The sequence below is a fragment of the Lupinus angustifolius genome, chromosome LG06 (genome assembly GCF_001865875.1).
Source record: "Lupinus angustifolius cultivar Tanjil chromosome LG06, LupAngTanjil_v1.0, whole genome shotgun sequence".
Classification (NCBI taxonomy): domain Eukaryota; kingdom Viridiplantae; phylum Streptophyta; class Magnoliopsida; order Fabales; family Fabaceae; genus Lupinus; species Lupinus angustifolius.
The window spans coordinates 2,983,822-3,011,074 of record NC_032014.1 but is presented as its reverse complement, the minus strand read 5'-3'; the positions used below and the strand labels follow the sequence as shown (position 1 = coordinate 3,011,074).

Below are 27,253 nucleotides of genomic sequence, written 5' to 3'. Positions count from 1 at the left end.
TCACCGGATAATATTGCGGATTTTCTTGATCTTCAAATGATAATATTGCGATTTTCTTGAACTTCAGCAGATAATTATGCGATTTTCTTGAACTTCAGCTGATAATATTGCGATCTTCAAATGATAATATTGCGATTTTCTTGAACTTCAGTTGATAATGATGTCGTTTTCTTGAACTTCAGCTGATAATGATGTGGTTTTCTTGAACCTGAACTGATAATATTGCGATTTTCTTAAACCTCAACGGATAATGATGTGATTTTCTTGAACTTCTGGTGACATGATGTGATTTTCTTGAAATTCAGCTGATAATGATGTGATTTTCTTAAACCTCAACTGATAATGATATGATTTTCTTACTTCAGTTGATAATATTGTGATTTTCTTAAACCTCAACTGATAGGATGAGTATTGCATGCAAGATGAATGGTTGTGAGGATGAATCATGATGCTATGTTTGACCCTAGTTGCTTATAATTTTGAATTCAGATGGACCCTGATTTTAAAAATTACCCGAAATGCAATTACAATTTAAATCCTCAATTCATAGTGTTAAATCCTTAACTTAGAGGTTTGTGTGATGGTTCTGGATTTTGAATGGAGTTCAATTTGTTTTGATAAATTCTTCTGCTTTAGTGCCTGAGCCCGGGCAAGGATCCACTAAAACATTAATTAGCATTGACTCTGAATCAATGGCTATGAACAGCACTTGTCCTTACTATTCATGTATGCTTTTGTTACAGTTTAACAAGTGTCATTCTGTCATTTTAATTGTGTTTCAAATTATGCAGGCTTATGTTGATTCAGTTCTTGACTTGGCTTCACATTTTATTGCATGTTTGCAGCATTATGCAAGTTTCTGCCGCACTTTGGCAACTCATAATGTGAACTCAGGCACTGGAAGCAACAACTGCAATGTGGTTACCAGTCCTTCCCGAAGTCCTGCAACAAGTCAGGGTCAGTGCATACTGATCAGGTATGTTCCTTGAGAGGTCACATTAGTCTACTGGTTCATTTTTAGGAATTTTTAAATAGTCTTCATAGTCTAAATTGTAATGGGTTTCTATAATTTAAAAAAATAATTTCAAGGATCCAGTTGATTGTTTTTTGAAACTATAGGGACATGTTTGAAAACTCTAAAAAGTATAGGGACTTGCATACTAATTTCACTCTTTAGGTATAACATTTGCCATATATTGTTTTTTATCAAATAACATTGTGCCTAGTCAAGTTGCCTCATTTGTCCTTTAATGGAGACAAATAAATCTTTGGTTGTAATCCTCACTACGAGCCTCTGATGTCTGGTGTTACAGATATACACAATTAAATCTATTGTAAGTTTAGTTTGTGTAACTTATTCATCTTCAAATATGATCTAATCTTGATTTAGATATTTGGTATTTACACTTTGATTCAAGTGTTGGTAAGAACAGTTGCTAATTCAATAAATTTATTTTTAGTGATAAGCACATCAAATTTTCCTCTCTGAGGCTATTTACTAAATGATAAGATGACTGATTTTCATTACGGGTTTTTATCTGCATAATACATTTCATTTTCCCCTAAGTTGTATATGGAGATAATTGTAAGTATTGATTTGCTCTATAGCTAGAAACTGGAGTTTCCAAATGGTTGTTATAGAACACAAAATGATGGAGTTGCTAGTCACAGAGCTTGAAGAGGAGCATGATATGGTCATTGCAAAAATAGAAAAATTACAGACAAAGGTAAAATATTTTGTAATCGTGTGCATACCTTGTACTATCTTCTTATATATCTATTTAACTATTAAGATGATCTGAATGTTGGAAGTTATCACTTGCTTCATGTCACCTATGAAAAGTCTTTTGGTGTTGAGGTCACGTATGCTATTTTGCTGCAAGAAGGATAACTTGCTAAATTCCTCATAACATTAAGTGCTTAAGACCATATTCTGTTTTAGATTTTAATAAAAGTTACATCTAACTTATGGACAAACACCAGGTAACCTTACTCTCTTGACTCTTCATCTTGTATTAAGTGTACATTAATTTATAGACTTAGCTTCTGGTTGACATTATAGGTTGCCAAACTGACATATAATAGCAATATGTTTATATCTGCTTTGGTAGAAATTAAAATCAGAACTACTGTCTTTTTCTTGCCAGAAATTAAAGTCAGTATATTCACAAGTATTATTCATCTGGTGGACTTGGTGAATTAATAAGGAGAAATCCAAGACCAACCAATGTCTTGCAAAAGCGATATAATTTATTAGTAGAAAGTGTTACCCATATTTCTCTCATTTTGCTGAAGATGCCATGCGTTCAAGATATGGCCAAATATTATGAAAAATAGATCTTGGGTAACATTTTATTGAATATGCTAAAATTATTTGTTTTTGTTTGTTTCCTACTGATTCTAGTTACCTTTACTATCATTGTTTTGCCCAATTTTCTGCTTGCTTTGTCAGGTAGAACTTAAGTTTTTGTAATTGTTTCCACGTATAGAAAGGTTTTCATGATATTGTGCTTTGTTTTTCTCTACCATTAAGAACAAACCTGCTTCTGACGCAGTTGCTCTATTAAGCTTCAATTGGTTTATTCTTGGGACTCTAACCTATCCTTCTCTGCCAAGGGTGCCACATATGCTGGCGCTGCTACTGTTACGCATTATAGGCCAAACAATGAGCCAGTTCGGTCCCCCCCCCCGGTTTTCTTTGATTTTGTGTAAGTTGCTTATAGCTTGGACAGTATGAGGAGTCTGTGTTTTTTATTGTGTGTTGATATATTTTCTTTTCTCACTTTCTAGCCCAGACATTTAAAATCAGTTTTGTCCACTTTTTCAGAGTTCAGTAAGAGCCTTTATGGTTACATTGTCAATGTTGATCAGTGGATGGGGTCTAATATAATGTTGAATTATCATTTTCAGTGGAAAGTGACACGTTGAGAACTGTTAGGTTGGGATTAGACTATTTGTTTTCAAGTTGAGTTTGGAGTCCCATGCATAATGCCCCTTCTTTGATTGTTCTATTATATTATCATTATGCGATTTTTTAGGTGATAAATTAAAGAAACACATTTGTAAATATATATTTTCTTTTGTTTTATGTTAAATAAATATAAATGTAAAGATGAAAAGATATTATGCTTGCTTTGAGCCATTAAAATGTAATTCTTACTGGATCGACCTTCAATTTTCCCTTTTACATAAAAATTTTAAGGTGTCATTTGTTAGATTATTGTTGCCAAACCTTGTGCTTAGGAGACTGTTGCTTATGTAACATAAGAGAAGAATGTAGGTGACTCTGATAAGCTATAGTACCTTAGATCAATGCAATTGTTAGTTGAAGGTAATGCATACATTGCTTGGACCTCACTTTATATTTTTACAAGGTAAATGTTCTAAAACCCTGGTTTGTGATAATTTTTTGGATGGGCCGCAGCCAATGGTTCAGGACATTTTTACTTGTTTATAGTGCAATAATACGTTAAAATTGTGAGATATTCAAAATCAACTATGAAAATGTTTTTGGACCATTGGTCTAGTAAGTAGTAACATCCAATTTTCTCCTACATTGGTTTAGTGTGGCTGTCAAATCTCCAACCATGACTTATTTTAAATGTAAAGATGAAAAGATATTATGCTTGCTTTGAGCCATTAAAATGTAATTCTTACTGGATCAACCTTCAATTTTCCCTTTTACATAAAAATTTTAAGGTGTCATTTGTTAGATTATTGTTGCCAAACCTTGTGCTTAGGAGACTGTTGCTTATGTAACATAAGAGAAGAATGTAGGTGACTCTGATAAGCTATAGTACCTTAGATCAATGCAATTGTTAGTTGAAGGTAATGCATACATTGCTTGGACCTCACTTTATATTTTTACAAGGTAAATGTTCTAAAACCCTGGTTTGTGATAATTTTTTGGATGGGCCGCAGCCAATGGTTCAGGACATTTTTACTTGTTTATAGTGCAATAATACGTTAAAATTGTGAGATATTCAAAATCAACTATGAAAATGTTTTTGGACCATTGGTCTAGTAAGTAGTAACATCCAATTTTCTCCTACATTGGTTTAGTGTGGCTGTCAAATCTCCAACCATGACTTATTTTAAATGTAAAGATGAAAAGATATTATGCTTGCTTTGAGCCATTAAAATGTAATTCTTACTGGATCGACCTTCAATTTTCCCTTTTACATAATTTTTTAACGTGTCATTTGTTAGATTATGTGTTGCCAAACCTTGTGCTTAGGAGACTGTTGCTTATGTAACATAAGAGAAGAATGTAGGTGACTCTGATAAGCTATAGTACCTTAGATCAATGCAATTGTTAGTTGAAGGTAATGCATACATTGCTTGGACCTCACTTTATATTTTTACAAGGTATGTTCTAAAACCCTGGTTTGTGATAATTTTTTGGATGGGCCGCAGCCAATGGTTCAGGACATTTTTACTTGTTTATAGTGCAATAATACGTTAAAATTGTGAGATATTCAAAATCAACTATGAAAATGTTTTTGGACCATTGGTCTAGTAAGTAGTAACATCCAATTTTCTCCTACATTGGTTTAGTGTGGCTGTCAAATCTCCAACCATGACTTATTTTAAAAGATTATATTGCCATTATGTTGGGTTATTCCCCAAAGCTTTATTTAGCATACATGTTGGGGTATACCCCAAAGCTTTATTTAGCATATAAATACTTTTTTTTAAACTGTTTCAGTACTCTTTCAAATTTTGGAGCATTGAGCAATTTGATGGCAGTGTCTTATGGGCAGTAGTGTTTGGAATCGGAGAAGAGTTCAATACTATTTTATTTCAAATATGCTTAGGATTATTAACGATCATTTAGAATCTGTCTCTCAAGTCATTAGTTTTAGTATTGTGTTGAGGGTGAGTGTTTGGAATTGCAAATGAATAATTTCTGATTTGAATTGTTCTTGTTGGTTTTATTTCAGTTCTCCTCTTATTATCACACTTCCAATGTTGAGAGGGTTTTTGGTCCCCGTTTATAACTTTTTCCAATTGATAGGTGCAATGCTTATGGGCTATTTCTATGTATTAAGTTTATAGCGCAAGCAAGAATTGCTTTGTCCGAGGAAGAGATTTGACATTCTGTCTGTAATGCAAATTTTGGACTTTTTTGAATTCATTTGGATAAGACAGAATAATCTTCTAGCTTCTTAGCAATAAATGAACTCACCTAAAGTGGCTTTTGAATTGTTTTCGGCACTAGGTTGGGGTATGTTAAATAGTCCTTTATACTCCACATTGTAACTATTACCATATCATGGGTGCTTATTTTATATCCTTTTTCCCATGATGCAGTTCCGGAATAAAAGAATAATGGAAGGCTCTCTCTTTGATTTTTGTAGGCCAGAGCCCTCCCAAGAACCAATGGTGGCAACACCACCATTGGATATGAAACAGGCTGAGTCATCACAGCAGCATGTGAGAGCCTTAAATACCCACTTTGCAAGGTCCATCTTTTTATTTTATATCAATGAATATGCTTTTAATTGATTTGTGCATTTCAATTTGTCTTATATTGATATTTTCAATGGAGGATGACCTCTTTCAAGAGCAGAAACTGCCACATGGTCTCATAAAAGCAATAAAGTTGGATGTCTTAAATGAGGCAGATATAGTTAAGTATATTCTTCTTTGTATATCTATATCAGCTTTGCAATTAGTTAAGTTCATTGTTTCTACAGCAATGGAATTATATCAAATGGCATGCACTCACTGTGTAACACTTAATCGAAGAACAGTGTGTGGCTTTAAAAGCACATCCAGTGTGTATTGCTGCTGCATTACCGTTTTTATTGTTATGCTAACTGTCTTTCTTATAAACAGCTGGGTTCAAACTCAACTAAAGAATCATCCTGATGAGCTTTGGGAAGATGGTCTCAGAGATTACTTCGATCATGCTTCAATTATTATGGTAATTTTCCACATAATTTACTGCTCTAATGTCAGATATCACTTTTATTTGTAATTTAAAAAGTTTTACTATCTGTACCCATGTAATATTTTATTTGAGTTACCATTCTGATATCTTGTTGCATTGTTTACTTGTATCATGTATGCATGCTGCAATGAAAACAATAGACGCATGTGCACTAACCGGCATACCTACATATGTGAAAATACTGAGGTTCGGCTTCAGAAGCTTGTCAGCAACGGCAAATGTAATTCCTTTCTTGTTTTGGGTACCCTATAATACAAACACTTTCACCATTTCCCTCTTTCAATTCATTGGTAGGGTAGCAGCATAAGCTATAGTGGAATATAGTTACTTGTTACCTGTTGCTCTTGGCCTCTTGCATCTGGAATGCTTAGTGCTAGTACTAGACTACTCACTATTAGTGTGCATGTCTATTTTCTATAGTGGATGATGTAGCCGCTTATGCACACTAAACAATGTTGTAAGTTATACATCTACAGACTTGACTGAAGTAACCTTGTATTGTTTTGGGTACCCTATAATACATTACACTGGTTCCATTTTTTAATCTTGAATGCTGTCGTTTTTTGATTGTATTATGGATAATTTGCTTTGTGAGGTTAGGTGACAATTATATGTTAGAGACTAGAGTCCATGGAACTTATGGCACGCTGGCTTTAGAATGGCGAAGTAAATTAGAGATTTGTAAAGAATATGCTATTGTTGTGATATGTTTTCCAGTTTTAAAAGCAAAGCTGCTTCTTTATCCTCAATGCAGATGTTCATATAATGACTGAAACTTCGTAATGGATTTGCATATAAATTTGTGAAGTAAAAGAATTTTGAAAAGTAGCACTGGGTATTAGCGGAGTAACTTACATGTTATTTGTCATTCCTGCAGTTTATTTATCCAGTTCAATGCTATGCCTTGAATTCAGGCAGAAGCTTATGCCACTATTTTTGACTGGCTGCTAAATTTCCTTGTTTTAATTTTAGGAAATCAGAGTTCAACTCCCTCTAACCATGATGCTTCAGATGATGTAGATGGTGGTGAGGACTTGAAGCCTTTTCCTGTTGCTATCTCACTTCAATGCATATACTGATTATCCCACATGACCCGTTTTTGTACTGTGCTTGATTGCTGATTGCTGATTGTGACCTTTTCTGATACTGGAGTTTTCTTAGAGCAAGTTCATTTATGATTAATTGATTATAAGTGAAGGTTGCTACCTTTTCATGGTAATAGGCATAAATAAAACATGTTTTTGTTTAAACATAAAAACCTCCGTTGACCTTTTCTTGGTGATTGGCATAATTAAAGTTTGCTAGAATAGGTGAATTTTGGAGCGAAAGTAACCTGTTCTTCTCCTTTAATTTGTTTAATTTTCACTTTATCTAGTCTAGGGCAATTTGGAAGACATATGTCCAACTTTCTTTATTGGAGAAAATGGTAGTGTTGACTATAAGGGGGTAAGTGGCCCTGTTTCTGGGAATAAGGTGAATGAGGACTCATGCCTCTTTCAATTTTAATTCTCTTACATTTTACTTTCAGTGGCTAATTCTTTTGGTTGTTCATGTTATGTTGATTGCTGAATTTCTAATGTCACTCTACTTGTATAATGTTGCAATTTTAATTGTGACGTTATGTTATGGCTCAACATCATGCAAGCCATCAATAGTCTTGCTTGTCAATTATCATGTTTATATATTGCCACAATTTTGTTCTCAAGGGTACTAATGGAGTTACATTTTACAATATTCATGGCAACAATGAGTTATAACTTCTATGAGTGGTTAGGATGATGACTAAAATCTTCTTGATTTGGTTTTAGAAAATGACTTGGAGCGCCCTAGCAGTCCATCAGTGAAGAAGTCAGAAGAGAAAGGTATAGTGATTGTGCATGAAGTGAAGTGCAAGCTTTATATCAAGGTATTTTTCTATATGATGCAAATTTCCAGTGTAAATTTTATACTTTTGTAGCATTTGGTGTCGTGTGAATGTATGGGTTCTGTTCCATATGTTTGGTATATCTTATAAGTAGAACGAACATGATAAGAAGGTGGAACATTTTTGTTCTACCAAAGGCCGTGGAATCAAAGAGAATGGAACAAAATATTTGTTCCATACTGTACTATATGTGCGCCAAATGCTACCTGGCATCTATGTCACTTTTGTCTTAGGACTGCATTTTTTCACTGGTTCCTGTTTCAATTCAACTTTACATTGTGATGTCCATCCCAATGGTTTAATGTCTCTTAATCTTGCTATGTTCAGTCAAGTGATCCAGAAGATAAGGATGCATGGAAAGATAAAGGGATGGGCCAGCTGTCTATTAAATGCAAAGAGGGTATCCCCAAGGCTACCGAAGAGTCAAAACCTACAATCATTGTTCGTAATGAGGTTCAGTATTTTATAGCTTTTCTTAGTACTTAGATACTAGTATGTTTATATGGAATTAGCTAACAGAAAACAAATATAAATCTTGTGGATTTGGTAGGGTAATGCTGGTGGGAGTGGAGATAATGATAGTGTTGTTGCAAGTACATTCTTGGTCCGAATGAAAACAGAAGAAGATCGAAATAAATTGGCATCCATTATCCAAGAATATGCTCCAGTATCTTGAGAGTACAAACAAGAGCCGTGATATTATGCTGCTTTGACCCTTAAATGTAATTCAATACTGGATCCACCTTCTATTTTCCCTTTTACATAATTTTTTAAGGTGTTATTTGTTAGATTTATGTGTTGCCAAGCCTTGTGCTTAGAAGACTGTTGCTTATGTACCGTAAGAGAGAAGAATGTAGGTGACTCTGATCAGCTATAGTGATGCATACATTGCTTGGACCTCACTTTATATTTTTACAAGGTAAATGTTCTAACACCCTGGTTTGTGAGAATTTTTTGAATGGACCGCAGCCAATGGTTCAGGACATTTTTACTCGTTTATAGTGCAATAATAAGTTAAAATTGTGAGTTATTCAAAATCAAATATGAAAATGTTTTTGGACCATTGGCCTGGTAAGTAGTAACATCCAATATTTCTCCCTACATTGGTTTAGTATGGCAGTCAAATCTCCAACCATGACTTATTTTAAAAGATTATATTGCCATGTATGTTGGGTTATTCCCCAAAACTTCATTTTGCGTGTATGTTAGCGTATTTTAAAAATGACAATAAGAGACATTAACTTCATTTAGCATATATGTTAGCATATTCCCCAAAACTTCATTTTGCATGTTACGTTACAATATTTTTTTCTTAGTTTGGGTTAATGTTGTAGTCAAAATTTTAACCATGCCTTATTTTTAAAAGATTACTTAGTTGTAGAGTAGTTGGCTGCTCAGAATGAGGCCTTTGATGTGGCCTGCACTTAAGATTTTCTAGCTGGTTATTATTCTATGAAGTGTGTGATCTTTAACATGTGGTGGGTGTCATAGATTTGATAAGGTAAGGTCTCGAGGTTGTCCAGATGGGGAAATATTATATATGTACTTTGTAGATTGATGCAAAGTATGTTTTTTGGGCATTTTCCCTGGTGCTAAATGTTCCTTATACTTTTGCCGAATAAGTTGGTTTCTAACTAGAAAAGTGAAAACATGAACTTGAAAAGCTACATAGATTCAGTTCTTGATATTAAATGTGTTTATTTTTTTTTTCATTTAACACTTCTACAGAAATTAATAATAGAAAGTATAAATTAAAAGGGACGTGGTTGCATTGGCCATGGTAACCGATAGAGTTTGTGCCTTGGGAGAAATTCTGGGTGGGTCCCTGCATAGGGGTAGCATCGTAATAAAAACCAAAAAGGTAGGGCTATTCCCTTTTTCTCTTGGCCATGGTCCTCATTAGTCTCTCTCACTTCTGAACTCAGCGTTTGTCTCGTGAATACTGGTTACTTTGATAGACCAAACCGGCGCCGTTTTAATCTTCTCTTCAATCTTTCTCTCCCTCTTCGCTACTTCACTAACCTTATACTCTCTCGTTTCTCTTCATCTATTTCACTCGATTTTCGCACTCATACGGCGTCGTTTCGAAGCTCACCTCATCAGAAGTAGTTCTAACCTGCGCTTTCCTATCACTTCTCTGTTATCTGAAGCGCATTCAGTCTCTTCTCATAAGTAAGTAAAATATACTTCTCTCTCAATCTTTTTTATTTTTTTATTTTTCATTTATTTGAAACTCGTTTAGTCGGTTTTGTTTTCTTTATGTGCATGATCGTCTTCTGCATGTCACATGACTGTGCTTCTGGAAAGTTCTAAAGCCGTGATTATTGCAACGCGCTATCGCTTTTCAACCGTTACTAATCATTTTCTTTGATTCTGCTGTTTTTCTTTCTTAATTTGGATTATGTAACCAGGCTTTGTGATATCTCAGTTCTCTGGTTTATATAACCAGCTATGTGTGTTTTTTTGGTTCCGAAGTGATGTTTTTGCAGTGTACGTTTGTTTTCCACTCGTCACAGATCAATTTCTTTGATTCTATTGTTTTTCTTTGTTAATTATGGTTAGGGAACCAAACTTGTTTGATTCTCAGTTCTATGGATGATATAAGCAGTTATATGTGTTTTTTGATTCCAGAATGCTTACGCAATGTGCGTTTGAATGTCAAGAAAAATTATTTATCTTATGGTTTAAATGTTTGATTGTTCGTTGTCTCCTTATAACTTTATGTGGTATGTAGGTTTGTACCCGTTACCTTTGTTTTTAGATTTTGTTTTGCTTGTACTTTATCCATGCAACCTAAGGCTAATCTAGTAAAATACCAGTTCAAGAGGTTTGGACAATATGGGTGTGCATCATTTTACTCACTTGTTCTTTGAGCTCGTTTACTTTACTCAATTGATACTTTGCAAATGAATGGTCTGTTGGAAATTTTATGCCTAGTGCAAGGTTACTGAGTTCCATGGAGGAGGATGACCTCTTTCAAGAGCAGAAATTGCCACATGGTCTCATAAAAGCAATAAAGTTGGATGTCTTAAATGAGGCAGATATAGTTAAGTATATTCTTCTTTGTATATCTATATCAGCTTCCCAATTAGTCAAGTTCATTGTTGCTATAGCAATGGAATTAGATCAAATGGCATGCACTCACTGTGTAACACTTAATCAAAGTACAGTGTGTGGCTTTAAAAGCACATCCTTGTTTGGGTGCATCAATTTTTATTTCCTTTTAAATGAGAAAACCCTATTCTCCAGAGTGTATTGTCAATTATAAATCTCTCCTGACTGCCTTGTAATTTATTAACCATATATTGGATGTTAATTAGTTTCACCTCTACAGGATAAAATGGCTGCTATATGTGTGCCAAATGCTACCTGGCATGTATGTCACTTTTGTCTTAGGACTACATTTTTTCACTGGTTCCTGTTTCAATTCAACTGTACATTGTGATGTCCATCCCAATGGTTTAATGTCTCTTAACCTTGCTATGTTCAGTCAAGTGATTCAGAAGATAAGGATGCATGGAAAGATAAAGGGATGGGCCAGCTGTCTATTAAATGCAAAGAGGGTATCCCCAAGGCTATCAAAGAGTCAAAACCTACAATCATTGTTCGCAATGAGGTTCAGTATTTTATAGCTTTTCTTAGTACTTAGATACTATATGTGCGTCAAACGCTACCTGGCATCTATGTCACTTTTGTCTTAGGACTGCATTTTTTCACTGTTCCTGTTTCAATTCAACTGTACATTGTGATCATGAATCCAAATCAGGTGTATTTAGCTTACCTGATCTTAGGTTAGTTATCTATTCTGTCAATGAATCGGCCCTATTATCTCTTTCTTGATGGATCAATTATCAAAGTGCTTTTCTTTAAGAGAAAGAGAATGAATTAAATAATAATAGTTGTCCTTACTATTATTGATATTCTTACCATTTTTTTCTCATACACCACCTTTCTACACCTTATATTTCTTTCCATTTCTCTCTTCCTTCCTAATCACATCAGCGATCACATCTCATTTCTCTTCCATTTTCTCTCATTTTTTAGCAATTTCACCTTACTTTACTATGATTGAATAGCTAACAGAAAACAAATATAAATCTTGAGGATTTTGTAGGGTAACGCTGGCGGGAGTGGAGGTAATGACAGTGTTGTTGCAAGTACATTCTTGATCTGAATGAAAACAGAAGAAGATCAAAATAAACTGGCATCCATTATCCAGGAATATGCATCTTGAGAGTACAAACAAGAACCGTGATATTGTGCTGCTTTGTGCCCTTAAATGTAATTCAATACTGGATCCACCTTCGATTTTCCCTTTTACATAATTTTTTAAGGTGTCATTTCTTAGATTATGTGTTGCCAAACCTTGTGCTTAGGAGACTGTTGGCTACTTGGCTTATGTACCATAAGAGAAGAATGTAGGTGACTCTGATCAGCTATAGTACCTTAGATCAATGCAATTGTTATTTTAAGGTAATGCGTATTGCATACATTGCTTGGGCCTCACTTATATTTTTACAAGGTAAATGTTCTTAAACCCTGGTTTGTGAGAATTTTTTGGAAGCACTGCAGCCAATGGTTCAGGACATTTTTACTCGTTTGTAGTGCAATAATACGTTAAAATTGTGAGTTATTCAAAATCAACTATGAAGTTGTTTTTGGACCTTTGGCCTAGTAAGTAGTAACGTCCGATATTTCTCCCTACATTAGTTTAGTATGGCAGCCAAATCTCCAACCATGACTTATTTCCATCTCATTGTTAGGATTACTTTCCTGTTTACCCTATCTTTCCGTCCATCCCTACCCCACCTATGTGTTCTCCATCAACCTTCACATTACCTTATCTGAAATTTTTTCACTGTTTTAGGTCTTAAGAAATCATATACTCTTCATCCAAGAAAAGAAATCATATCATCAAGGTTGATTTTTCTGAATTGTTTTTTCATGTGTTCACCTTCTCCTTTGTTTCCAACGTTTTTTTGCCACAATTGCAAAGATAAATCAGCTTGACACTTCTTAAGTTAATTTTGCTTCCTTTTCATCCCTATTTTGGTTTAGTTTTTCGCATGAATTGGCTGTTTAACATGGGAATTGTTGGGAACTTGTTGGTTTGGCATATAAATTGGAAATCATGGGTTTAACTACTACTTTTTGGTTTGATTAAATCTTAGTCTGCCTCTTATGGTATGTCCTTATTTTGTTAGCTTTGATGAGTTCATAGATAATTCATCTTCGAAGATAGAGTTGCTAATGATTGTGGAAAGGCATTGTAGAGAAGAGGTGTTTCCACTGTTATGGTTGATGAGGAAGACAAAGTGACTTACAACAGTTAACAGTGTTAGTTTTAGCTAATGGTGAGATGGAAAAAAAAATCACATATCATCTTATGATAGACTACTAGTATTGTCCAGAGTGTATTGTCAATTATAAATCTCTCCTGACTGCCTTGTAATTTATTAACCATATATTGGATGTTAATTAGTTTCACCTCTACTGGATAAAACTGTTTAACTTAAGTCATTTATGACATTCAGAAACGGATACGATAAGAGAAGACTTGTATTCAAAAATTTATATTCACTAGTATAAGGGACTTCCTTTTATATTAACCAAACTCGTGATACTTGTAAAAAAATACTCCTTTTCTTATCACCATTGTGTTTTTGGGTTTACTCAAACCATTTAATGGAGTCTGATTACAATGTTATACAATAATCAGGCCCTAACTATATGATGAAATTACTAGTCTCATGGAATCCATTTAGTAAAACACTCGAAGGCACACATTGAAAGGAGGGGTGACCATTTTCATACGGTATGTCTTTGTCAAACCTTTTCACCACAATGGTCTATTCAGGGTATATATCCTATTGTTGCTAAGTTCTGCTAGAGTTGTTTTTAGCTTTGATTTTATGTTGACTATGTACATAAGGAAACAAATGTAGATGAGAACCTTGTAATCAATTTTGTATGCATATTGTAACATATTATTGGAATTCATATCTGGCTTCTTCATAAGGGGACAAGTGACTGAAGAAAGCAAAACCGCAAAATAGCAGCGCAGGGATGTTTTTTGTAGGAAAGTTTCAGATATTTGCCTGGCACCTATCACAGGTTAGATTTCTATCGATTGTTAGATTTCTTGTCTTATTCGCACATGTGGGAATTGGGATGAATGTCAATCATTTATGAGCTAGATCTCTAGGAAAGAGGAAAATGGAATTTATCGTTAGCTGCATGGGAACACAGAAAACCTATTTGTCAATTAATTCTGTGTTTTCTATTTCTGTGGTCGGCATGAAGCTGGCGATGGTAACCGGGAAATGCAAATGTTTATGTCATAACAGACTCTATTTCTGTGGTCTGAGCTTGAATGAAATGTGTCATCAGAATTGCGGAGGAAAAGAAATTGTTAGTATAATCACGTTATGTCTTGAGAGTTGAGATGCTATAAATTAGAATATGAAGTGTCTGTTTTGTTCCAAAGTCTTCTTTGAAATTGATACAATGTTAGGTGTGAAGGCATGTGATTTTTTACTTTAAGACATAGGCAAGGTTAGGTGTGGATATTTTTTTCCCAACTTCTTTATTTGAAACTTAGATTTCACATGTTTCTTTCATCCACAAATCAAGACTAGTATGTTATGAATGTAATATCATCCATGTATTGTATGATTAAATACAAATGATTGATGATGCAATAATAGTATATAAAATTCGTACGAATACATTTTTTCTAATACTTTAATTTATATCTACATTTCTTCTAATAAGTTTACAGCGTTCAAGTTAAATATAAAAGTAATTAAATATTGAAAGAAAAAACATTTCCAGATTATTATTTTTTGATTGTATCCTTACTAATTCAAATCATCGTAAAAAGAAAGAAAAAACTCATTCAAAATGGGAGATAATTTGTTAAAAGAAAATGTTTAGAATCTCAAGATTCAAACTCAAATTATGTTTGTTGTGGTCAGCAACAGATTGTATAGGTGAATGCTAAGCCGAAAAGCTATAATGGGATTTTACACTTTTTAATCCCCTATGCGTTGAAACAACAAGAACAAAGAAGTGCCAAGTTAATAATCCCCATTTTCTTTTCAGCAAAAGGATAGTAGTATAGTATAACAAAGTGGGTACAAAATGTAGTGGTAGCTTGGCCCTTGTGGGCGGGGCTGCCAATAATGTAAGCTTTTTTTGTTACTTAACAGATAGTGATAGTAAAGTGTGTGATGATAATATAACACCGAAGTTGATAAAATAATTTGGTGGAAATTATACACTTCTCTGTTTAACTTAACAATAATTAGTACACCTCTTTAAAAAAAACATTTAATTTCATTAGGTAACTCTACTGTACCTAATTGTAGTTCTTAGGCAATTAGTTTTTTGGAGTTTTTAGCCTAACATGAATGTCCTTGCTTCAGCCTTCATAGCCTCATGTGTCATTGAGGTGGTTTTTCTAATCACATTATAGAAGGTAGACTTAGCTATTTATTATAGCTTAGCTTAGATGGTTGATCATTTATGCACCTTTACCCCTTTCCCTGGCTTCTGTACTGCAAAGATTTGTTTGTGTCGAATGTTTATTTTTCTGATAATTTGTATATTTAGGGTCCAACTAATATAATCCGTGATACTACCTGCTTATGAAGTGGCTATCCAGGGTGTCTCTGGTACATGGTTTACTAGTCTCCTTCTTGTGCCATGTTCAAGTTTTCTTTACATTTTTTATAAAGTCTTGTGGTGATACTCCCCCTATCTCTCCCCTTGTCTATGATTCTATATTCAATCATAGTCTTTAGATGTTCACATATTAATATCATCATTCTTGAGTAACATGGATCATAGTTTCAAATTGTTATACTGTAATGTGGATCCCTTTTTGCCAAAAAGATCTTAAGCATTGACTTAAGCATATCAATATGTTTATTTTTTCCCAAATTGTCTTTGCTTGTCCTCAAGCACCTAGAATAACTACTGATGTGCAAAAGGTATCTGTGTGTGGTTCCTAATAAGTCAAAAGGGTCAATTTTGATCCATTCTTCCAAGTGATGTTAGTACACTTGCTCGATGTTCTCTGCTCATGGTGGTGAAACTGCTGTATCTTTTCTTCAGGGTGGAATTCACATCTTTTCTGTTGGATCTGGAATTGTTGCCCCTGCATTTTCTTCAACAAATTGTCTATTCAGTTTCTGTATGGTATGACTCTAGTAAGGATCATACCACATTAAAAACAATCCGGGTTTTTTCCCGTTATTCCTACTAGTCAAGCCAATACTTGGGAGTGTGCAATTGCTATCATGGATCCTTTTTAGTATGTGACATCCTAGATTTTTCTTAACATTCTTATAAATTTAAAGCTTCTAAATTTTTCAACTGTGCAGTTGTGATTTGTTTCGTTTATCTGGTTTGCATGAAATGGTAATATATTAACAAAAACAGGTTTTGGTGGAGCCTTTTGGTTGGAGTTGATTGGTGGGGTGCACCCAGAGTGCTGCTGAGGATAGTATTGATATGGAAGTTTTTGGTATCGTCTTTTTCCTATTTCTGTTTTCATCAAGTATATGCCAGAGAAAGAGATAATGGAAATATAATTTTCTGTTACATATATGCATTCTGCTAGATAGTTCTGCATGATATGTTGTATATTAACAACTCATGTTTTCTTTTCTTGTTTCACTTTTGCTGAACAACCTTATTGCAATTTCGATCGCAGATTTCCATTAACTTCCTTTTCTGTTAATTATTGGCTTCCATAGGTCATTCTGATTTGTTCAACGTCTTCACTGTTAACTAGGAAGTTACCCGCGCATAGAGCGATAATTTTTTGCCACATGATTAAGAGCACGCAGGTTACCCGTGCATTCGTATGAGATTGATTTATTTTAACATATGTCTAAAATCATATAAGTATTAATCTTATTAAAGATATATATATATATACACATATATATCAATATTGTGTAATAATTTTATAAAGTCAACGTTCTCATTTAATGTGAGATATAATTCAAAAACAAATGGACCAATCACTTATTAGTATTAACTTATTAAAACATACAATATATAAAAAGTGAATATACAATGTAGAAAGGTATATAGAAATAACATGGACATGTTTTGAAGGAAATTATTGGTTATGAGAGTAACATATGTCATGAGGAACATTTTTTCATTATATATGTAAAAGACTAGAGAGGGGTCTCATTCCTTTTCTTTAACTATGATGATAGTACATTGTTTCATATTAAGTTGGTGGTGGAATGTTTCAGGGCTATAAGCCTATAACATTAGAATCGGATTCATAAGCAAATGTTTGCTATTAACCATTTTATTTGGTATCTTAAATTTTACCTATATTATTAGGCATAAGCATTGTGTTTATTGATTCTCCTTGTTGAATAATATAAACTTTCATTGGGTAGAAGTATAATATAAACTTTACTGCTTTTTAAGCTTAAACATAAGATTGAAAGATAAATAAACAATTATATATGTTGATAATATGAAGATAAACGTTTATAATAAAAATTGTCAAACAAAGATATTGAAAATGGGCTAATGTTTTTCCAGCTCTTTTGACAAAATTATTGAATAATTGAAAGAATATGTGAATCAGGAGGAATAAACATTTTTATATGTCCATTAGCTTTGTTTTTCTTTTGTACTATTTATTTGGGAAGTGTTTTTCAATTAATTGCAAACATGAGAAAAATTATTTTGAGGCATCATAAGTTAAGAGAATTTCCTGTATATTTGGGTTTCATGGTACCTCGTGCATATGGATAATAATTTTTTTAATTAAAGTATGTGGGCTTCATCAATATGATTTATTTTCACAAAAGTTTATGTATTGGAAAAGTATTTTTGTTAAAAATCCCTTGTTATCATCAAATATTAATGTTATGATATTATTACAAATGTAATTTCTTAAATATTCTAATTACTTAATTTTAAAAAAAATAATGAATGTGTTTGATATATTAATTAAAAATTGAATTTAATGTTATAAAGAATAAATGTTTGCCAGTAAAGATTTGAACATATTTTAAAAATTAGTTATTAGTAAATGTAATAATATTTATAACTCTTCATTGAGAATTCTTTTAGAATTACATGCTTTTAAGACTTATATGATCCCTAAATGCAGTATGAGTTCTTTGTAAATGATATAAAAGGTGGATGGAGTGTTGGTATATGTTGTGCCTTGATGATCCTAACTACAAATGTCAAATGCTATATTGATTCTTTAAGCATAATGTAAATCTAGGATAGTCGTGGTTAACCTTAACGCGTTGTCAAATAATGTGACTTTCTTTATTTGTAATGTAAATTTTGGATTGTGGTTTTTTGGCCTTTATAACCTAAAGGCAATGGCGGCATGAATCTCTTCATAATCTAAATTCTGGATGGGTTTGAGCCTAGATGTCCTTAAATGCCACTGTAATATAAAAATGTTTATTTATGATGTAAAATAAGCATGTTATTTTTAGCATATATTACCTTAAAAGCATTTGTAATATGATATCTTGTTTCAGAATGATTGGAGGTGTGAACTCTTTATGACCCTAGATGCGACTGAGGTGTGAACTCTTGTTTCAGAATGAGTGGATGCCACTAGTGTAGGCAATATCAGCTATGGAGGAAGGAGATTCTTGGGGTCAGACTGCAACAAAAGAGAAAGAATGTGCTTCTGGGAGAGGAACATGTCTGACTTTGAAGCATAAAGGATTAAGCCTGCTGAGATGGCAGTATCTGAAACGATGGTGAAATGAAAAGAACATATTACTGCTTTTCACAAATCATCTTTTTGAATACCTGGGAAGTTGGCATTTGTTTATTCTTTTGCCTGTGTGGATTAAACTGACAGTTGTTATATAAGGAACCGATTGTTTTGGGAGTCTCTTGCACTGTGGGCTGCCCTTTAATATAAAGGTATAATTGCAAGTACTTTATCGTTGGTTTTCTTGTGGATAGTAAATTTAATTGTTAAGTATGGCATTTGCCTAACATGAATGGCTTGATAAACCTTGCTCAGGTTTCATAGCCTCACGTAATCAATTAGGTGGTTTTTCCAATCACATTATAGAAGGTAGACTTAGCTATGCATTAAAGCTTAGCTCTTCAATGAAGTTAATATAATTGGTTTAGCAGTTAACACCCGTCTTTTCTATATGGTTGATCATTTATGCGACCTTTAATCTTTCCTGGCTTTTCTATTGCAAACATTATTTGTGTCGTATGCTTAATTATCTGATAATTTGTATATTTAGGGACCAACTAATCTTGTCCGTCATACTACCTGCCTGCAGTGTGAGCATGAGTGGTGGCAAAATATTGCATAGTTGTTACAGGGTGTCTTGTGAACATTTTAATTTGTGTAACGTTGACTTCAAACGAACTTATATGGTTGCATAAGGGGTGATGGGGATGCTCCCATGGTCTTTATATAGTTCGCATCTGCATATTATCTTTTTTCAGTAACATTGAATTTGAAATTGTTATATTGTAATATAGATCCTTTTTGTCAAAGAGATCTTCAGCGTAGACTTAAGAACATCAATAGGTTTCTTTTTTGCTTATCCTTAAAAGGAACATAGGAAATTCTGGAGCTTTGTTCCTCTTGTCATTATTTCTTCTCTTCTGATTTTGTTTTTAACCTGTGCAATTGATTCATCTATTCTTCCTCCTCCATCAGTTGATCCTATTAATCATTTATAAAAATGCTCTTTAGGATCTTCTTTATCATTCTTAAGAATGTTAATTGTTTTAAGTTGTTTCTTTTGATGAACTTTTCACCATCTTTATTTCAGTCAGGTAACGGTCTCTCCACTTGTGAAGAGTAAAGTTATGTACATCTACCATCCCCAAACCCTACTGGTGGGAGCCTTGGGCAGGTTTTTACTCTCTTTGTACTCAATGGCTACAACATATTTGAGAAATTCTGGTTGCAATATGGAATTTGTAATTTAAACCCATTTTTAATAACCTTAGGTTATTGTGGTCAAAGCCATCTGTTGTCATTTGAAAAGTAACTAATCTTTCGAACAACTTAAAGTATCCTCAATTTCAGAAGAAATTTTTTGTTTTCAAATGATTGTGCTAATGGAATAGTTACAAGCCGTGTCCAGTTCCCTTCTGCTTGCAATTTCGTACTACCCTGGGACAAGCTAGCATGACTAGCCTCTAAAGATCAAGAAAATTAGAAGCACCACATCTTATATCTGCAGGGGTTTGGTACCTTTAAGGGAAGTGGCAAATGTCCTGTAATTAAATAAATAAAATATATGATAATAATTGTATGGCTGCTATCTTTATCAGATTTTTGGGTTAAGAATTATTTTTTGAATTATGATTCGAAGAGAATGGCCCTTTTGGTAGCTGAGTTAATTAGAATGACCTGTTTTCTTTGATTGCATGGTCCAGAAAGTGTGTTGTTAGAGTCACTGATACATCATAGGCTCGTTTGTGTCATGTTTGTTGAGAACTTTTAGGTGGCGGAGAAGGATTGATGTATTTGGACTAGGCTTCACTGATTCTGTACATACCTATCGACATTTTCCCCTCTTTCCTCACCAAATAAATCCATTTTAGCAAGCATATAAGTAGATTAGCACATTTTGTTCCACTTTCAAGTCATCTGTGAGGATTACTGTCTTTTTTGTAATAATGCTTTACTATTGCATGTGATTGCTCTCTGCAGGTGCTAAGTAATCCGAAAAGACCCCTTCACACTTTCATTTGCAACTATGATTTGAGTGACATGCCAGCTGGTACCAAAGTAAGTTTTGTCAGTCTGGATAAATCTGACTCAATTGATCTGGGCATTTTGCTTCTTAATGGCATGATTATTTTGATACGGCTGACTTTCGCTCTAAATGTTGGCTGGCCATATATGAAAGAAGTAAATTAAAAGACTAGAATCCAGTACATGATTTACTTGTAAATTGATTATTACATTCATGAGATGATGAGATCAAACAACCATAAGCAGGGCAGCCCAGTGCATGAAGATCCTACCTAGTGGGGTCAAGGGAGTGTTGATCTTCAAGCTTCTCTCCAGAATCAATGGATTCTAGGTTGAGTAGAGCTGTTTCTTTATTGCTAAGAATTTAGGAAGATTACAAAAGTAGAATTGTTAGAATACAATGGATCCCACGATTCTCTTCTCTGGTTCCACATCCAGAAACTTCCCAACTAATTTTCCATCCCTTTATTGAATTTTCTAACTAACTAAGGGTATTATTGACAAAACTACCACATAACTACTTTTCTTTTGCCTCTTTTATATACATTTGTAATACATGGCCTTGGCCTACCCTTATCAAGGGTAGATATTTTATTTTTTTGAAAAGTGGTTTTAAGAAAAGTTATTTTTTTTTTAAAAAAAAAACGACCATACAATTGCCAGGCTGTGTTATTGGGTTTCAATTTGGTTTCCCATGTTGGGTTGCTCTTGCTGCTTGGATTTTCAACTGTGTGCTTAATGGTGCTATTTTGTTGTTTCTCAATTTTTAAGTGAGATTGTATCTTGGCAAAAGGAGGAAGCTTAAGAGTGTCGGTGATGAGAGTGAGAATAACAGTGACATAGAAGCAGACCTGCACAAATTGAAGCCCAGTTAAAGTTTCTCAGGTGATGGTGTGTAGACAGAAGTGTGTATCTCTGTGCAGCAATTTTGCTGCTTCCTGCAATCTCCACTTTTGCCATAAAAATATACAGTGATACAGGTAAATTTATAGAACGTCAGAATGATGAGTGTTTATAATGATTGGAACTTATGTGTATGACTATGATCTCTATTTAAAGCAGTAACTTCTCAATACATATTTGCTTATACTGCTCTGATTAATTAAAATTGCATATTCATTAGATTTGATAGAGGAGATTTGTGGTGCTTGTCGTAGATTCTTGACTTAAAAAATCTGATAAAGATAGCAACCATACAATTGTTATCATATTTTTTTTTTATTTAATTACAGGACATTTGCCACTTCCCTTAAAGGTATTATACCCCTGCAAATATAAGATGTGGTGTGTTTGAAATGATATCATGCATGCAATATACTTACTGTGAAGTTTCATCTCAAAACTAATTGGCTAATAGAGATGTAGTTGAACATGTATTTAAACAATTCCCAAGAATGTGAGGTAGTCGATGTGGGACTTCCCAACACTTACCTAGCCTTCTGTACAGCTCTAGGTTGTGTGATTAGGCCTACATGCATATCAGAATTTTATGTGATTCTAACTTTACCATGCAAGACAGTACATGTCCCTGTATGATCCAAATGAGGGCTCATCAATTACAGGGTGGAGAGCGCAACACTAGGAGTCATCTTTACAGCAGGCTGTTCTCCATCCTATATTTGGGAACCCTACTTCTAGTATGGGTGGAAAACCACACCTATGCAAACTGCTATAAGTGTGGTACTCTGCCTTTTAGCCTAAATATACTGGATTTTGTATGATTGCAGAGTCAAAACCAAAGAGGTTTGTGTGATGGTTCTGGATTTTGAAGGGGGTTCAGGCATTCACTGAAACATTAATTAGCGTTGACTCTGAATCAATGGCTATGAACATCATTTGTCTTACTATTCAGGTCTGCTTTTGTTACAGTTTGACAAGTGTCATTCGGTCATTTTAATTGTGTTTCTAATTATGCATGCTTATGTTGATTCAGTTCTTGATTTGGCTTCACATTTTATTGCATGTTTCTGGCGTTATGCAAGTTTCTCTGGCACATTGGCAACTCATACTGTGAGTTCAGGCACTAGACGCAACAACTGCAATGTGGTTACCAGTCCTACCCCAAGTCCTGCAACAAGTCAGGGTCAGTACATACTGATTAGATGTTACTTGAGAGGTCAAACTAGTCCACAAGTTCATGTAGTTTTTAGGAATTTTTTAACTAATAATCTTCGTAGTCTAAATTGTGAATGAGTTTTTATAGTTTTAAAAAAATAACTTCAAGGATCCAGTTGATTGTTTTTCGAAACTATAGGGACATATTTGAAAGCTCTAAAAAGTATAGGGACTTGCATACTAATTTCACTCTTTAGGTATAATATTTGCCATTACTGTTTTTTATCAAATAACATTGTGCCTAGTCAGGTAGCCTCCTTTGTCCTTCGATTGAGAGAAATAAATCTTTGGTCGTAATCCTCACTACGAGCCTCTGATTAGATGGACAGAACTTCCCTGCAATTCACGGGTTGCAAATAGAATTGCTGATACAAATATACATAAGCCTCAACCTAATATTCCTGCTCCTGGAAAAGTAGAGGATATTGCAAAACCAACTTTTAGCTGTGGTTAAGTCAGAAGTAACATGGATACCACTAGTGTAGGCACTAGCAGCTATGTAGGAAGGTGATGCTGGGGGTCAGACTGGAACAAAATAGAAATAATGTGCTTCTGGGAGAGGAACATGTTTGGCTTGTGCTTTTGAAGCATAAAGAATTTAGCCTGGTAAGATGACAGTATCCTTTAATTTGAATAGTTATGTTACTTGCATTTCCTTATTTTCAATTCTTCTATAGAATTGATGAATAATTGAAAAGTTTATGTGGTTCTGTTACAGGAACAAGTGAAACAAGGATTTGATGGTGAGTTGAAAGATGAATTGTAGTTTTAGCTCTGTTATGTTTTCAGTGGAACTTCTATTCATCTTTCACATGATATTTCCCAATATGCACAGTGATGGGTTTTCCTTTGTTTCTTTACAGATGAACAAAGATGGGTAAAATGTCTGTACTCTATAGTGACACAATTGATAAATAAATGAAGCTGATCAAACCAGTCCCAATGAAAAGTCATATAGATTAAGGAGGTATTTGTAGTTTCTTCCATCAATGCATATTATTGTCACAGGAAATTTTGAATATTGAAGAGACCCCCTGATGGGAGGTGTGAGCTATTTTGATAAAACACACGCCAAAAGAAGGTGAAGAGCATGAATGTTTATATTTTTTGCTAGAACACATGCCAAAAACATGAAAATCTTCACCTGAGAAATTGGAAGAAGTAAAAAGGACAAAAAAGATATAGACATTAGAAGGAAGAAATATGAAGGGAGCTTTGCCAATCCTGAATTTTATAAGCCTGCTATTGATTGTCACACTTTATGGTAAAGGTGATGTTTGCATCTATTTTCCTTGCACTCCTTAAATTCATATCTTTTCACTTTATGTATTTTTGGTTAATTACCTTTTTTGGTTCATAGTTCTAGAAAATCTTCAATGCATGCCAAAATTAGTGGTGTCTTTTGTCGGTGTCCTGATATTGCTCTTTCTCAGAGAAACGATTTGCTGTTTATATTTACTTATCAAATTTTCATGTTATTTCTACTTATTTGTTCATTTGTTTATTTTGCCTATGCTATTATAAGGATTCCTGTAAGTTAAATTGACATAGTGCAGTATTCACAAATATTCCCCCGTTCTCTTAAACATCTTTACCTTCCAGTGTGTTGATGCTTCTGCCGGAGAGCATTTTTCTTATCTCATTTTCTATCAACAATTAATTATTCCACCAAATCAGATTTCCAAATTGCACTTCCATGTCAATGATACACCCCTGAAACAATGTTGATCAAAACTTTTGGGCACAGTTTGTGGTTCACTTTGATTTTGTCCAGAATGTTGCAATTCAATTGGTGGTAGAAGATTGTGTTTGTGCCTGGATCACAATATGAAAAGATTTTTCTTGCAACTAATGACATTGCCACTAGTTAAATTTTTAAAATCAACTATATAACTATTATCTTCTATATAAGAAAAGAAAGAGCTATATGGAAAATGCTAAAGTAGATATTCTACATTTGTGACAACTGTACATAGAAAGGTTATTTGTGTTAATTTGAAAGGTTGTTGTAATTATAAAATTGGACACTCTCCATTTGTGATAAGTATACAAAGTAGTAGAGAGTTTTTTTGTAAAATTGATGGGTTGTTGAAATTCCTAAATTAAACACACTTTATTTGGATATCTTTCACAAATAACTTTAAAATTATGAAAATATCACATTCTCTCTACTCAAATTATACACTATTTCTTATTTTCCCAAATTTTGTTTAACAAATCTTCTTCTTCAACTTAAATCAACTCAAAGGTATCATTTTTTATTCTTTTTTTATTTTTACTTCTTTATTTTCAAATGTCAAAGCAACTCGTAAATATGATTTTATACTCTTTTCATTTTTACTTCATCATCATGATAATAAAATGCATATATAAACATATTGGTAGTTATTACTTGGAAGTATTTTTTTCATTTTTACTTCATCATTTCATAACTATTTTTTTTTTTAATTTGTGTTCCACAAATCTATCATCTTCATCAACTCAGGTATGATTTTACTTTTATTTTTCATTTTTACTTCATCCTTCTCATAACTACATTTGTGTTTTCTATTAGTATATGTCAACATATTAGTACTTACTATTTAGTAGTATTTGTGATGGTTGTAACAATGTGTCTTAACTATGTTTTTCAAAACTATTTCTCATTTTTTTTCTTCAATTTTGTTAAACAAATATATGATCTTCAACTATCAAAGCTACTAACGGGTATGATTTTAAGTCCTTTTTATTTTTTCTTTATTGGTAGATATAATTGGTTTATTATATCAATTTATACATGTACGTTACTTTACTCACACAATATTCTTTATTCTCATATGTAAAAATCAACTTCTTCAACATTCAATTAATTTACATCAACAAGGTATCACAAGATAATATTTTTTCCGTATTCTAGAAAAAACTTCATTATTATCGGTATTCTATAATAAAAACTTCATTTTCTCACATGATATTTTATCAAATATTTCTTTCTTATGTGATTATTTTGCTAAAGCAGTAAACACGAATTGGTCATGTTCATTGTTTCACCATTTGCAGAAGAGAAATCTCACATCCTATAATATAAGGATTAGATGTTGCATTCACTATAACTGTAGAATAATAATATCTTTAATTTTATTATTTTATTATGTGTTTGTCCTTTCTCATTCTCATTCAAAGTTAATTTTTTCACAATCTGAATGTGTTAACCTTGTATTAGTAGGAATAATCTATAATCTTTTTTCTTCTCATCATAAATAATTTGGTATGATTAATTCTTGAACATATATATTTTATCTAATTAATCATAGTAAATATGATCATTATATTAATCGTTAGCAATGTAGACAATTTAATTTCATTTATATTATATTTATAAGTAATAAATTTGATTTTATATTAATATTTAATTCCATTTATATTATATTTTGTTTGAACTTATGGATCAGTTTGGAATATAAATTTGAAAATTATAACTAATACATTTGAAGATTATTAATTACGGAATACCTAGTCATTATTGTTTTACCTTATTTTCGATAATTTGCTTATATTAGCAAACCATTAATTTATCTTTATTTATTTAATTTTATAATGTGCGTGATTAATTAAGCATATTACACGGTTACTTTAACATTCGAAACTTAATGCACATTTGAAAAATTATAATTATATTGATAAAAAATAATTAAATTGTTCTATTTTTAATGTCATAAACAAACAGAAATATTCAAATTTCTTCAATTAGTTAAAAAATGATATTACACGTAATTAATCAATTTGTAATTACACTTTAAAAGTCAAAATTATTAGGCATGATTGTCTTCGAATGTCTTTTACTTTGTTATCTAAAATCTAAATAGTTGTTCACCACAATTAATTTTGTGATTTGATTTTTGATTTTGTTTTGGATTGAATTTCTCTTTAATCTTTAATAGGATGTAATAATCAAAATATTAAAGCAATTGGGTTACAAAAATGGAATATAAATTTATAGCAGCATTATAACTAATAAATTTTCGGAATATTAATTGAGTAATATCCACTTATTGATGTTCTACTTCATTCCCAAAAAATTGTTTAAATTTGGAGCAGTTAACCTATAACATGTTATGATTCATTGAATTCCATAACATGCATGATAAATGTCATGGACAAGCAAAAAGTTCAAATTTTCTCGATCAGTTAAAAAATGAAATAAACAAATAATTATATTGATAAAGAAACTTAATGCAAAATTATTATTATATTGATATAGAAATAATTAAATAATTCTATTATTAATTTTATAAAGAAATAGAAAAAATCATTTTTTATCAGTTACAAAATGACATTATACACAATTAATCAATTAACTTAAATGGTCAAATATAATAAGATAATGATGTAACACATTAATTCCATAATACATGTGATTTATTGAGCATAATTCATAATTACTTTAACATTAGAAAATTAATACATAGTTACAATTATATTATAAAGAAACAATTAAGTTATTCTATTTTTGTCTTAAAGAAATAGA

At 32.8% G+C, this 27,253-nt stretch overlaps 2 long non-coding RNA genes across 6 annotated transcripts; both read left to right on the top strand.

Annotated features, from left to right (window-relative positions):
• On the top strand, positions 3,102–19,939 carry LOC109348946. Of its 5 annotated transcripts, none has more exons than XR_002107828.1 (18): positions 3,102–5,227; positions 5,314–5,465; positions 5,842–5,929; positions 6,097–6,176; positions 6,929–6,982; positions 7,765–7,862; positions 8,208–8,333; positions 8,431–10,926; positions 11,215–11,256; positions 11,371–11,496; positions 11,995–12,353; positions 13,085–13,234; positions 13,600–13,695; positions 13,900–13,994; positions 15,999–16,197; positions 16,326–16,410; positions 18,486–18,818; positions 19,697–19,939. It is a non-coding gene; the product is annotated as an uncharacterized LOC109348946 (long non-coding RNA). The 5 variants fall into 5 exon arrangements; XR_002107830.1 differs by lacking the exon at positions 15,999–16,197 and having other exon boundaries at positions 11,995–12,161; positions 12,260–12,353; positions 19,697–19,937; XR_002107829.1 differs by lacking the exon at positions 15,999–16,197 and having other exon boundaries at positions 11,995–12,161; positions 12,257–12,353; positions 19,697–19,937.
• On the top strand, positions 21,345–24,458 carry LOC109348948. The gene is made up of 6 exons (XR_002107834.1): positions 21,345–21,611; positions 22,359–22,483; positions 22,614–22,714; positions 22,996–23,352; positions 23,465–23,489; positions 23,610–24,458. It is a non-coding gene; the product is annotated as an uncharacterized LOC109348948 (long non-coding RNA).